The sequence below is a fragment of the Plectropomus leopardus genome, chromosome 2, assembly GCF_008729295.1.
Source record: "Plectropomus leopardus isolate mb chromosome 2, YSFRI_Pleo_2.0, whole genome shotgun sequence".
In the NCBI taxonomy this organism is placed as follows: Eukaryota; Metazoa; Chordata; class Actinopteri; order Perciformes; family Serranidae; genus Plectropomus; species Plectropomus leopardus.
In genome coordinates, this window is record NC_056464.1 from 29,120,429 (window position 1) to 29,135,142 (window position 14,714).

Consider the following 14,714-nt stretch of genomic DNA (forward strand, 5'->3'; position numbering starts at 1 on the left):
AGACTTTTTTTGCACATTTTCTCAGTATTACATTGTTGAAACAGAGCAGCTTATGTTGCTGTGTTGCTGCTAAAAGCTAACTAGTGAAATGCCTGTCCAGGTACGTCATTGTTGACCACAGTACATTGCTAATCACTGAAAGATATATGATCCAGATCAATGGATTGTTACACCCTGAGTGGTCACTCAGAGTAGCGTCACTAAGTCTGTATTCAACCAAATGTCTCCCCTTCTGTTATGGTGTTGAGTAATGGCTAGAAGTTAACCTTTGACCTTTTGGATATAAAATATTATCACTTCATCAATTTGTCCTATTAGATATGTGTGTGAAATTTGGTCATCATAAGCATATGAATTCTTGTGTCACAGACAAAAATGACGGTGTTTTGAGAGCCCACAGTGGCTCTTGACTTTTTACCTCCAAAGTCATTTTATCATTGAATCCAAATATGAAAATATTCCCTCAAGGCATTCTTAGGCTATCATGTTCATGATTTTGAGATAGACAGACAACCCCAAAACATAAAGTTGTCACCAGCACAGAGATGTTAAAATAAAAAAATAAAAAAATAAAATAACATAAAGTTACACTGATTATAGTTTTTTATATTTTGCTCAAATGATACTTTGCCTTATAGTTACCTGTCTATTTCAGGAGGACTACCTGAGGCTGGTGCTGCATGTACACTGAAATCACGACAACTAAGAGATTGTCGTTTTCTCTCAATTAAAACGTATTCTTCTCGAAGCTTATGAGCAGACCCACACTGAATCTTAGGCACAGATTTGTGACGACACCTCTGAATATTAAAAGAAAAAAAGTTATCTTAAATGAATATTGTTTTTGTTATTGTATCACATTACAAGCAAAAACAAACAAAAAAAATCTGCTAAATTACACAGATGTTCAATCTGGATCACTCTAAAAACTTAAAAAAAAAAAAACAAAAGAAAAAATATAGATTCCAATTTGGTCTGTTGACAAACTGCTATAAACTAGATGCAGCAGTGAAACTTGATGTTGCTCAGGCTATCTTGTATACTCTTCTCAGGGAACAAGAAACATTCATGACTACTAATAATGGAGACAAAAAAGCGATGCACACAGAGAAAGCACCTGGGGTTGAAGCAACCCTCATAGACAAAGTTTAAAACATCTTTCATAATAATCATCCGCTTATAGTGATCATTTTGACAACTGCGATCACTATAAGAGATTTGGCCAGTTAAATATATAAAGGTCCTTTAAATATGTTTGGCTCTAGTATTTGTGATTGTATGCTGATTACATTCTAGATTGTTGTCACATTGTAATGTATAATTGCTGTTTTACTTCTTAGGTTTTAATCACAAAAGGCTATTGACTGTCTAGAGCATGTATTATTTGTTAAAGCATTTCACACAAGCTAACACGGTAGTTGTCACTTCACAGTTAAGCTACAGTGGTATGAGTCACTGAACCTAAAGTGAAGTATTGCTCCACATATCTCCAAACGCTGACTCACTGTGCTTTGACTTTCAATTGAACAAGAACTCTGCTAAAACAGTAAGTTAACCCCAGCTGATAACACCTAATTTTGCCGTGGTCTGATAATCAAACTGAACTGCCACTTCTTTTCACTTCATTACTCATTAATAATTATTCGCCATTTGAATTACTGGGAAAATTGAGATGTGGGCAATGATTAAGAAGTCTGGAACCACACTAATTTCACTGGCCTCCAGTGGTTGATGAGGTGATGTCAAATGTACTTGGTGTGTTAAGTATGCCCTGACATTACCATTAGATGTGGCAACAGAGGACTCGTCAGACTACACTGGTATAGTCAGAAGTACAAAAGGCTTGGGTTTATTACCAAGGTTATTATAGTTAACAAGAACTGAACAAAAAACTAAAATACTAACTGAACTTACATTGTGACTTTACAAAACTATCTAAAATAAAATAAAAATATAGAGAAGAAATGTCTTAATATTTAGTCTTTGTCAATTTGTTTGAATTTGTTAACATAACAAGCATGAGGAGGCATTGGTGCATGTGTCCACTGAGACTGTCATGTATTGCCCTCACAAAAGGTTGTTTGTTTTGTATAACTATTTTCAATTTATTAAATCTTGCCTCTAATAAATACCTCTATATCATTAAAAAAACACTAATACTGGAACTAATAAAAGCTAAACCTAAAATAAACATTTTTAAACAATAAAAAATAAACTGAGACAAGCAAACCAAGTCGAAATTAACTGAAACTTGACCCAATTGAAACCAAAATTGTATACCAGGGTATTTACAAACCTTGAAGGTATGATTTTCAGTACTGTCACAAAAACAGACACTCCTCGTAAATAAAGAAGTAAATTGAAACGGAGATGCTGTAATGAGGTAATGCACCACCAGGGGCCGGTCTCTACTGGTGTAACAGGCAGCTGAGCTGCAAAACATGGGGACTCTAAGTGGTGGGGATAACATTACAGGACTAGTAAAAAGCTGGCCAGCAACGGCACAGAGAGACAGCGAGGAAAAACAGCATGTAGAGCCAGCGTGTTTGCACATCTAACTCGGTGAATTAATGGTTCATTTCGATCAAACCAGAGTTGGTGAATATTGGAACAATAAAAAAACTAAGTGAGACAGTTTTAGTGAGTTGTATTTTGTCTCTGTTTAGTTTTGAATTAGGAATCATGTCATGTCAGTTTCGTTTAATTTTGCTTTCGAAAGACTGACACTCATTAACCAGCAGCAAAAAAAAAAAGACAAGACTTACACAACGGACTTTCCTTTTATTCTGGTGCTCCACTGACTCAGTGAGCTTTGTTGCTGAATATCAAAGTGCTGTCAATTCAACAAATTTCTATCACCAGCAGCCCAGCTTTTGCTTTTTTTTTTTTTTACACAAACACAGTCATACATCATATGCTCCTGTGAAATGTCAGGAAAGTATGAAGATATGAAAAAACAGACTCCGCCCAAAGAAGTATTTCACTGATATAAAGAGAGTTCTGACATAACACTAATCTGCATCTGCAGCAGAAAGATGCAAAAACTTTTGAAATCAATGTTGCCGCAGCTGAGAACAGAGAAAATGACGCTTTTTGCCCAAGAATTAGAAATCCTACAACTACCAGAATGAATCACGGCTTACCAGACACTCATGCTGGTTGGTGACATAATGTGGTTTGGTCCAACTGAAACAATGGCAGCCAGCAATCTCGCATTACAGTTAAACAGTGAACTCAAACATGTTTCTGAAAACATTTAGGCGAGAAACAACTCAGTAACAGAATCTGGTTTATATTTGATCAGTGCTGCTTAGTTTTACCGATCTCTGTTTTTTCCGCCTCCATTTTCACTGCGCAGGAAGCAGTATGACGCCGTCTCCCTGCTCTCAATCTCTGGCTATTACAGCTAAACAAAGTGTTTAAATATGTTTCTAGACAAACAGGCAGTGCAGTGACATAATCTTGATTTACATACGATCAACACTGCCTAGTTTTACCGTTTTGTCGGATTTCGGTCGGAGTTTGAGAGAAGAGGGGCGGGTAACTCTGTTGATCAGCTGTATACTCTTTGTCCGCGCTGTTGGCGTCACAGGTGGTGGAAAATGTGGAAGTATAGCCTTTAGTTCGAGCAAAAGCTCGAGAGCTGGGGGAAACTGACGTATTTTACATCATTTGGAGGAGTTTTGCTGTGGGGGGAGGAGGGATATCTAGGCACTGATTACATTGAGGGCAGCTTACCACAGTTCATCTACACGTACTACCCACATTGTTTTAATACAAAGCTGGTTGAAAATCAGTGAAATATCCCTGTAAGTACAGAAACCTTTTGATTGCCTGTCTCCTTCTTATGTAGCCAACCAGATATTAAACCTGATGCTTCGACTCAGCCTGAACCCCAACACAGACCCCTCCTCAGACACAGCCTCCGGCACAGACTCATCCAGCGCCTGGTCCTAGCAAACAGTCTGGTCCTAGCAAACAGGTCAGCAACAAGCCAAGCTCCCTCCAGGGGCAGCCGCTCAAGGCACCGTCCCAGCCTGATCTGCCCTGCAGCTTTTCATTCAAAACTGTACTGTTCACTGCTTAAAAATGTTTAGCAATCACTCCACCTGCCTTCCAGTATTTCTCAGTCTGTTTCCAAGTCTCTCATTCAGTCGGTCAGTCATTCAGTAAGTCACAGGCTCAGCAGCATCTTAGCCTTGCGCCTGGCCCCCTGCCAATCTTCAGTATAAGGAGTGATAAGGCCGCGGTTTTCACTGTCAGTCAGGGAAGCTGAGAAGCCGGGAGCAGAGCTGAACCCTGGGGACAGTCAGAGTAATGTGGACAGTGAAATAAGCACAACACTAGAGCAACACAACACCAGCCAACACTGGACTCACAAGTGGGAACTCCTCTTTCCATCATTATTATTGTCCTTGACTTTTTTTTCTCTTTACAAATTACTGTTAGGATAATCATATTAAGCCAATTGTGGGGAAAAAAACAAACGGGAAAAACAAAGAAAGCAACTGTGGGGAGGGCGAGCAGCTATTTATCAATTTCATCGTGTCTCTGCTTGCCTCCGCCTCATCTCTCCATCTCATTCCTCTCTGCATCCCCCTTGTTATGAGGCAATCATGTGGATCTTTATGAAATCTGATCTGTATCAGCAAAAAACAAGCGCACTGCACACTCTGTCTCCTGCTCTCCTTCTCGATCAGCTCTCTATTGCAACCCTCCATCTTGTTCTCCTTCACCCATCTTTATTTCCCCTCCTTATCTCTCCAATCACACCACTCCCTCTACACTCTTCCTCCATCGCCATCTCAAGTATACATTTTTGATGGCTCTCATCCGGCCTTGCTTTCATACATGGATCCAGTTCCTGCCTTAGTTTGCTAAATGTGTCTGTGTGCGTGTTTGTGTGTGTGTGTGTGTGTGTGTGTGTTTGCAATGTTATGATGCACATCAGAGGTCATAGGCTGGAACAGGAGCCCACAGTTCTGTGAGATCTCTGCCAACAGGATGCTCGAGCAACGTGGCTTCATGAGGAACAACATCTTGCTGCCAGAAATAGAACCTTTTAGCAGCGAATGCCCACAGAGACTTGGATATGGATCAAATAATGAGCGCAAAGCATGCTTGGCAACACACACACACACATATTTACATGTTATGCTGATTTGGGTAAGATGTGATACTCTTCATCATATCAGCTAGGGCTCCAACTAATGATTATTTTTAATTAATGATTTTTTTTCTTTTCTTGCTGTAAAATTTCAGAAAAACATGAAAAAACACCTTTAACATAATCACAGTTTCCTAAGGCCCAATCTGATGTCTTCAGCTGTCCCACCAACAGTCTAAAATTCAAAAATATTCAGTTAATTTAAAAAAAAATGCAGCAATTTCTTACATTTGAGAAATTGGAGCTAGAAAAAGTTTGGCATTTATGCTTATTGAATGATTAAATGATTATCAAAACAGCTGCCCAATAATTTTTCGTCTTTATGGGAAACAGAGGTTTTGCCAACAAAACCACTTTATGTTTAGGCAATAAAAATATTTCACGATCACAACTGATCAAACAATTAATGATCTGGGTTGAAATAACTATGTTTTTTCAGTAACTTAATGAGTAAAGCTACGTCTTGTGAAGACTATAACACGTGATGTTTGCCATTAACAACATTATGTGGTTGAAATAACTGAAGTTGACTTTTGGTTTCACGATGTAAGTTGCCTTGTGTATACCAGGGCCACTGAGCATGCTGCCGTAACTGACACCTTAAGAATGATACAGGTTAGATATTGTTACTTTGCCCATCCAAGCTGTAATTCTTTTTAATGCAACCATTTTATGAACACTCACAGAGTTTGAGTTATAGACAGAAAATCTGAATTTTTTCATAATTGAAAATCAGTGAGTTAACTCCTGTCTTTATTGCCGTTATTAAAGTAGCAGCATCAGTAAAACATTAGATGTCGTCGAGACTCACTCCATGTTTACAGTGAAATACATGTCAATGAGTTAAACTGATTTCAGTCCTGCGTTTTGATTCTTGATCATGGAGCAAAAAAGTTGTTTACAAGTGAATCACAAATTGATGCTTTGAGCGAACGATTTGACTATTTTTGGTGAGGTCCAAACACCATCCCTGTGACCACAGAAAGATCCCATTAAGTGTGAGGAGCAGAAGAAAACAATAATGACAGCCGAGGAGAGAGGTAGAAGGCTTCTGCGCACACACACACACACACACACACACACACACACACACACACACACACACACCCCACATGTTTTGAGATGAAACACTACACACATCACACAGGTGCACAGAGTTATCCACTTTCTCTTCTCCAGTTTGCGTTTGCTGACAGGAGTGAGACATCATGCGCTCCATCATTCCCCAGGAAAGCAGGGTAAAGAACACGCTCCGAGACAGAAACAAACTTCAACCGAACAAGAACGCAGACAAAGGAGGAAGCTCTGTCTCGGGGATCACAATGCGGTATCACCATGCAGTACGTACAGCAGCTGAGCACTGCAGTTTGGGGATCAGGGTGCTTGGAATGCAGCGGTTTATCAATTCCTTGCAAATTGGGCCAAAAGAAATTGAAATTCCTCCCAGTGCCTCTCTCTTTCTCTCCCCCCTCTCTCTCCTTCTTCCTGTCAATTTGTCTCTTTCTGCCTCTGCTCACCCATTCAGTGCTACAAACAACTACACAAGTACAATCTCAATAAAACACATCTGTTTTACTCCTAAACACTGCCAGGCAGGGAACGACATTCATAAAAAGAAAGGAAGACCAGCGGAAATTATGAGTGGTTGTGAAAAATCACTGTTAAATTTCTATTCATGCTGTTTGTTAAGTGCATAGGAATAGTTGAGTGTCTTCTACATCAGTGCAGGTGCAATGTCAGGCACAGCGGGAGCCCCGGTGTTACAGAGTGTTTTACTTTATATCTTGATACTGTATATAGCACAGGACACAATGTAATAAATGTCTGTGTGGTGTAATCACAAGAAATACTTTACTGTATCCCTGCAAAAGATCCGCTGCTGCTTTCGTGAAGCTTTTAATTTTTGACTTTTGTAGAGACTGTGTTACAGTGTCTTCTCAACTTTTTGTGCTGTTGTTTACAAGAGTACCTACTGTAAAAGTTTATCGTGTCATGTCAGGGTCCTGCATAACCCTGTCGAGGTTCATTTTGCAATAAAAACCCACTCGCTGTACATGATCCAACTGAATACAAAGTTACATACTAGGATGGTGTTAGCCTTTATACTACAATACATATGTGGGTAAATGCATCCCAGACTGTCTAAACCACAAGTGGTTTGAGCAATCGGATCGGAAATGTGTCTTGGTGGCTGTTTATACCTGTATTTAGCGCTATCCAGGTGTGATCCGATCAGCCGAGAAGCATGTTGATGCCAGGTCTAAACAGGGTGCTACAGATGCTAAAGAGTGCCCCAGGGACAATGCTCAAGCAGCTTATTTTTGTGGCCCGATCGAAATATATAAAATATATACTGACTTGTAATGAAAACAAACAACAAAAGAAAGTGTTATATGGTGCAGTCCTAATAGTCAGTTGAATTTTAAAGACGATAGGGAGCCTATAAAGTGAGTGAATAAACATGTCTGACCTAAAAGAACAAAGAATTTACTACTGCAAAAAGTCATCCCAGCTCAAGGCACTAGCAGAATAAAGAGACACAAACAAATCACTACAATATATCTGACAAGGTGTAACAGTGATGCTGCTATGTTGATATATACATATAATGTGAGCTGTATATAGTTAGGTAAGTTAAATTGTTTGTTGCATACGAAATAATAAATCACCATGTTGCGCAAAGTGAGCTTCCAATGTGTTTATCCTGTCTAATTGTGTTTCACTGCAAATTTAGAAAAATGGACTGAAGAAAGTAGAAACAGAGAAACAGGTGCACCATCTAATTCAAACACTCTGACAAATGTGATGATTCCTATTATTCCCTCGATGGAGAGCACAGCCAAACTGACTATAGCAAGCTGGGACTTTAAATGCAGTGAGTTGCAGGGTAATAATAATCACACCAGTGTCCCAGATTTAGTCTCTGGCAGTTCTCATTGCGAAATATTTTGGTATATGCAAAATTCAACATGTAGTGTCTCAGCTGGATTCCTGACCCAGTTCATCCTGTTTGTCCACTTAAAGCCCCAGTCTGTGATCACAGCCTGGTGCATTGTGTGAGAGCACTGTTGCCCAAACACTAACGTTTTCTTTATGGTGATTTAGTAAACTGGACAAACTGCACGTGTTTAGCAAAAAGTTTCATGTCTCACGTTTCTTTTGAAACTTTGCAGTAAATTGTTTTATAGATTTCTAAAAACAAAAGTTTTAAAGCACGTGTTTAAGCCTACATGTTAAGATAACATTTAATTTCCAAGTTTGATCAGGTGTCATCCAAGAAGTCAAAGTGTTGAGGTTTTGTCAACAGTTTAGATGATTCGATTTTTTAACCCTTTGAAACCTGGAGAGACATCATTTTTCTTATGCATTCAGATTGGTGCGGTTTCTGACAACACAAGAAAAAAGGCAATGAGAAACTTGGCAAAAAAAATGTACACAAATTGCAAGATCTAGTAGATTTAGAAAATATTTTTATATAAGCTTGGGAAAAACTTACAGAAAACGATATTTCATATTATCATAGTTGCACATTTATTTTTTTTAAAAAAAATTTCAAAGTCATTTCCTTGTTTTAACGTTTCTTTCTGATGTTTTTGAGCTAATTTTCGGTCATGCTTTGTTTTTTTTTGTTTTTTTATACTAATTTCTTGCTAATTGTGGGTAGTTTCTTCTTAAGTTGTACATTGTCTTCTAGTGTTTTTGAAAGAAATCAAGCTCAGGTGTCAAATGGCTAATACATCTAACACATTTGTATTATATCTATATAATAATTATTTGAATTAACACCTATCAGCCACCACATTAAAACCATGAACAAGTGATGTAAGTAAAATTGATCATCTTGTTGTTGTTGTTGTTGTTGTCCTGCTGGGAAACCTTGGGTCCTGGCATTCATGTGGATGCGACATGCTATGCACCATCTACCCAGACACCATCACAAACCAAGTATCCCCCCTCCTGGTAATGACTCCTCAATGGCAGTGGCCCCCAAGCAGGACAACACACGATGCCGCAGCATGCCGCAGCACAAAAACTGTTCAAGAGGGGCCCGAAGAATGTGACAAAGAGTTCAAGGTGTCAACCTGGCCTTAAAATTCCCCAGATCCCAATTTGATCGAGCATCTGTGGGATTTACTGGAACACATCCAATCCATGGAGGCCCTACCTTGCAACCCACAGGACTCCCCCCACGGGTCCTGTATCCATGCCTCAACAGGTCAGAGCCAAATCCAGTCCAAGGAAACCACACTGTGAAATCTGACTTGGCTCTGGCCTGTCAAGGTATGGACAAAGGACATCTGGGATACTGGCATGTCCCACAGATGCTCCATCAGATTGGGATCTGGGAAATTTGGAGGCCAGGTCGACACCTTGAGCTCTTTGTCACGTTCCTCGAGCCATTCTTGAGCAGTTTTTTTGGTGTGACATGGCACATTGTCCTGCTGGGGGGGGGGGATCTGGAAGAGGTGTTGCTATGAAGGGGTGTTCTTGGTCTGCAGTGGTGTTTGGGTGAGTGTTGCATGTTGTGTGGCATCCACATGAATGCCAGGACTTAAGGTTTCTAAGCAGAACATTGAGTTGTAAAGAGATGATCAATGTCATTCACATCACAAACACAAATCCAATTTTCATTCTTTAAAAAAGATAGCCACAGAGCTGTAAACAAAATAACTTACAGAGAACACACAAACACACTCTTTATCAAATTAAAAGCCTTCAAGTTCAAAGATGTGGTTGATTTCAGAACGGCTCAAATCATGACCAGAGCTGAAAATCAACTACGACCTAATAGTATCCAAAACTTGTTTCAGATAAAAGAAAATTTACATGATTTGAGAGGAATTAGAGTATCAGGCCGGGGTCTAGACTGCTTTGAATGGGGTGGGCAGTGAGAAATGTTGGTGGGTAATAAGTTATTCTTTAGCACTGTGTGTTATGATGTAAGCATTTTGTGTTTTATATCCAAAGCCATTGTGTTTTCAGGGTTTGAGGATATTTAGGGTTTAGACATGACCTCAGTAGAGGGGTCCTGGAGAGTCTTCCCTCAGGAAAATCTTTTGATAAACAAGCTCTAATTTGATGCTTTTTTAATGCACTCTGTCACCTTATTTACATTCAAAGTACACATCTTTATTTTTATAAAGTTGAAATGTCTACCACAAAAAGTGTCAAAACTAGGGGGAACTTCAAAACTGCTATCATTAAACCTGTATTGACTAGAGTTGCATTTATGTCAACAGTGCTGGAATTTAACTAAGTAATCTACTCAAGCACTGTAACTAAGTACAATTTTAAGGTTCATGTACTTAAGTATTTACATTTTATGCTAGTTTGTAGACTACTTTTACTCAAATACTGTACTTTTTACTGCACGATATATATATGGGACCACTTTAGTCACTTTACAGATTAAGATTATTAATAAAAATATAAATCAACTAATACATTATCAAGAATAATTATATTATTAATAATAATGAATCTACCCAGCAGTAGGCCCATAGTTCAACTGAGCTTCACCTTAACAAACTGGTATATTAAAGTCATAAACACATTAATGCATCAGTGATTATAATGTAGAGCTTTTAACAAATTTAAAAACATCTTTTTAAAACATATTAAAGGGATATGAGATGATAGAACAGAGAGGGAGAACAGGGACAGTAAGACAGGGGACAAGACAGGTAGGCTGATTTTGATAGTGTGACTTTTTTTTGTTGTATTGATGCATTTTCTTTGTTTTGTAGTGTGTGTGTGTGTGTGTGTGTGTGTGCGTGTGTGTGTGTTTATTCCAACTGATCTGTTCTCACTTTGTCTGCATTCTTTTTTTAATTTGATCGAGGCGTGTACAGTGAATACTGGGAATATTCATGTTTAAAGTTAAGTTGTCTTTTTTAGATTCACTTCTTCCTACTCCTGTTTGGACATAAAATACTACTGAATTACTGAATATGTCCAATGGACATTCTGGTGTTGCTTAAATTCTGTTTTTTTGTATTAACCCATTTCATTTGGCATGTTCAAAATAAAGATCTAAAACAAAAAAACAAAAAAAAAACTTGACTAAACTAATGTTTTGGCTGATCAGAGTACAGTTCACATATTGTACTATTTGTGTAATGAGGAAAACAGTTTTAATTTTTTCTAAAGTGCCTCAGTTGCTAACTCAGCAAATGACACATGCAGCCCGGCTCTTGTTGGTGGGAAACCAAGAATGAAACTACAGCTCACTTTGTCCTCACAAATAATTAAACAGCAAATTTTTCTACAAAACCTTTGATGAGTAACAGTTGGTCTCATAGACAAAATTATTAAACTCACTCATTATTTTTTCAACATCTCCCAGCACACACCAAGCAGAAGATAGACTGACTCCTCGACCCCAAAGAAACTGAAATATTCCCAAACCTCCCCCCTCAAGGACCTGAACTAGAACAGTATTTTCAAATATGAAACATTCCGACTTGTTATGAGAGTGAAATCTCAAGAAATCACATCTGATTATCTGTATTCAGTTTTACATACAGTATGTCAGCCATGGCAACCCACGACGTCCTTCACTGATGTTTAACTTAAACATGTGAAGCTCAAGAAAATATTAGCCTATATTAGAGATCAATATAACAACCTCATTGTCACCTTTTTCTTCTTCTTTACCAGTTCTGGATGCCACTGAATCTCATGCGCCACATAACGCAAAGTTAGAGGGGGATTAGAGATGTCTGATGCTAAATATTTGAATTAATTCGAGGGGATTAGGAACCCGGCTCTGGCTCCCTCGAGGTATAATGGACTTATCCTTCAATGATATGACCGCATCATTTAAGTTCATATTTATTTTTATTTATTTTCCACTTAGTATTTGTAGACTCTCTCAAACAAATATAAGACCATGAATAATGTTGGAATTTAATGTGGTCACTTATATAAACAATATGCATGCAATGAAACAACTGAAGGAGCTCTCACTTTGAGGTGAGCAGGAAACTCTTGAGGAGTTTAGAAGTTAAAGTTCAAACTGAGATCAATAATGTACCTGAGACACTCACAACCTACAAAGTTACTTCAAGAACACTTTGAAAACATAACAGGATGTTTACTTATGACACTGTGAACACCTTGTTCTCCCAGGTTGGTGTTACTGTAGCAGCTTGAGAAAATCAATTTCGGGCCTTGGGATTAGAACCTGGCCAACATTAAAGTCCCAGTCAGCTAAAGCACCTCTGACTCTGACTGAGAAACTTGGAGATATCTTACTATAAGTCTGCATCCCACAGCTGTGCATGTGCAGAGAGGAGCGAGCGGAAACATTCGACTGACTGACCAACAGAGTGACTCATCGTCGCTCTTAGTCACAGCTAAATTTAATACTTGCACGATGTAGTGTGACATATTATACAAACTGCACCTGTGTTACCTTTGCATCCAACCTTTGTGGTGTGGGTTTCCATTACAGATTTGGGTAAAACTTAAGCGAAATGTCGGTATGTCGATAAAACACAATTTCAAGATCACTGCGTTTCCATTGCGTGATGTTACGCCACTTCTCCTCTCTTGATAACATTCCATTTTTCCACTCCCAAAATTTAGCAAAACATTGAACATTATTTAGTCCACTGGCTGAGAAGCTAGCATGACATGGTTGGTACCCCACAATTCCTCAGGTTCTCTAGTTACATATGATACCAGTATTATAACTGTAGCTTTACCACTCAGCTCGGTACAGTGGAGACGGCAATGACAGCCAGCGGTTAACACGATTGGAAAATATAAATGTGCCCATACCAATGAAATATTAAGTTATGTCACCGTAGTTGAACATTTTAAAGTGCGAAATTGTTTTGTTTTTTAGGGTTAAAATAGATGCCACGTTTCTTGGTCCGGCTGCCAAATATATCTTGTGCAAGTGTCAACTGTGGCCACCTACCTGATATATTTTGATCGGGGAAGAGGAGATATAAAGAGTGCGTTAGTTGAGTCTTTTGTGTGGGAGCATTTGTTAAAACTGTTTCTCAGCGTGGGGGTTGTTGGTTAAGAGAAAAAGAAGCACTTCCAAGGCGCTCCTCAAACACAAGTACTTAGAAGTCATCATTTCATGACTTGTTCAAAGAGTGTTTCAAATCCATCTCCAGAGTGTTTTGGCAACGCTGATGCCTTCATCCTGCAGAGGCACACCAAACTGCGCACAGAAAAAGTTTTGTTTTTAAAAGTGCCCCAGAATTATTTTTTGATTTATCTCCATATTTTGTATTTTTGTACTGCGGCTATCAGAGCTGAATCAATGTAGTGTTGCATAGTGTTAGTATGAACACTCTGACTATTATGGTTAATTTATGATGATGCTTTTCTCTCCTGTTCTGTCTCCCTCTGCTACCACACAGCTCTCTCTCACAGCTCTCGCTCTCTTTCTCTCAGCTGTGGCTTCTCAGGACCGGGCCATCGTTGCAGACAGAAGGAGGGTAGGATCTATAAATAGAAATTGGACCAATTATAAAGCAGATGTTCCCCTGTATGATGGTGGGAGAACACAGTGGGGAGTGTCTGTGGTACTTTCACTATCTCTCTGAGCTCTTGTTCTCTGTTGTTTTATTCTCTGTCTCCTAATCTGTCTTGTTTCTCTAACTCTGTCTGCCTCTATCCTTCCCCCTTTTATCACAATGTTTTTAATCAAACGTCGCCTTCATTGCTATTTTTTCAATATTTTTTTAATCATGCTATTGTCTGCGTCACACATGTAAGTACAAGCTCACGTGTATGGCTGCTTGCACGTTCTCAGCGAACATTTCTAAATAAACCTCTTCGTCTCAGCTTGATTGACAGCCCACTAACAGACTGTGGCATATAACACCCATTTGTTACTCGCTGTTTACGTCTCTCTCTACATTGCGTTTCCATCACCAGACTGTTTAACACAGCTCTGACTAGTATTTCAACATTTTCTATCATTCCTCAAACAATTCTACAGGAAATGGGATTGTCTCCATGAGCAATTCAACTGATAAGGTGGCTTCTTGCTAAATGTTAAAAGAAAAACTGCTCTAATTTATACTTTTGATGCCAAGCTGGAGATACCGTTTGGGACTTTGTGGCGAATAAGCATAATCTAAAATATCCAAATATGGAATCGCCCTCGGTTATCAACATTTTAATCAGCACTGCCATCTTTCTGTAATTTGAGGGGAAATCCTCTTCAATAACAGATTTTGCTCATATTATCCCTGTAATCCGAGACAGTTCAATCAGTGTCTGGAAACTATTTGTACACAGAAACTCATTTCTGACAAAGCAGGACGTGAACCTGGACTTAACATATGTGCTGTCTTCTTGAGACAATCCTGGAACTGCAGGGGAATAATGATCTTTAAGATTTTAATTGAAATAAATGTCTGTTAAGTCACTATCTGTCACAGAAAGAGGGAACAATGGTGCTGAGCCTATGGCTCACTGTAAATGAAAGTACTTAAAGAAAGCCCTTAAATTTGCAGTTTTACAAACTGGGTGACTGTGGCATTGTCCCTGGGAAAAATTACAAGCAGCGCACAGTAAG

General features: G+C 38.8%; 1 protein-coding gene across 4 annotated transcripts in view; it reads right to left on the minus strand.

Moving 5' to 3' along the window:
• bsnb (bassoon (presynaptic cytomatrix protein) b) overlaps window positions 1-14,714 on the minus strand; it is an 89,325-nt gene that overhangs the window by 57,718 nt on the left and 16,893 nt on the right. The gene's annotated exons all lie outside the window — the stretch shown is intronic.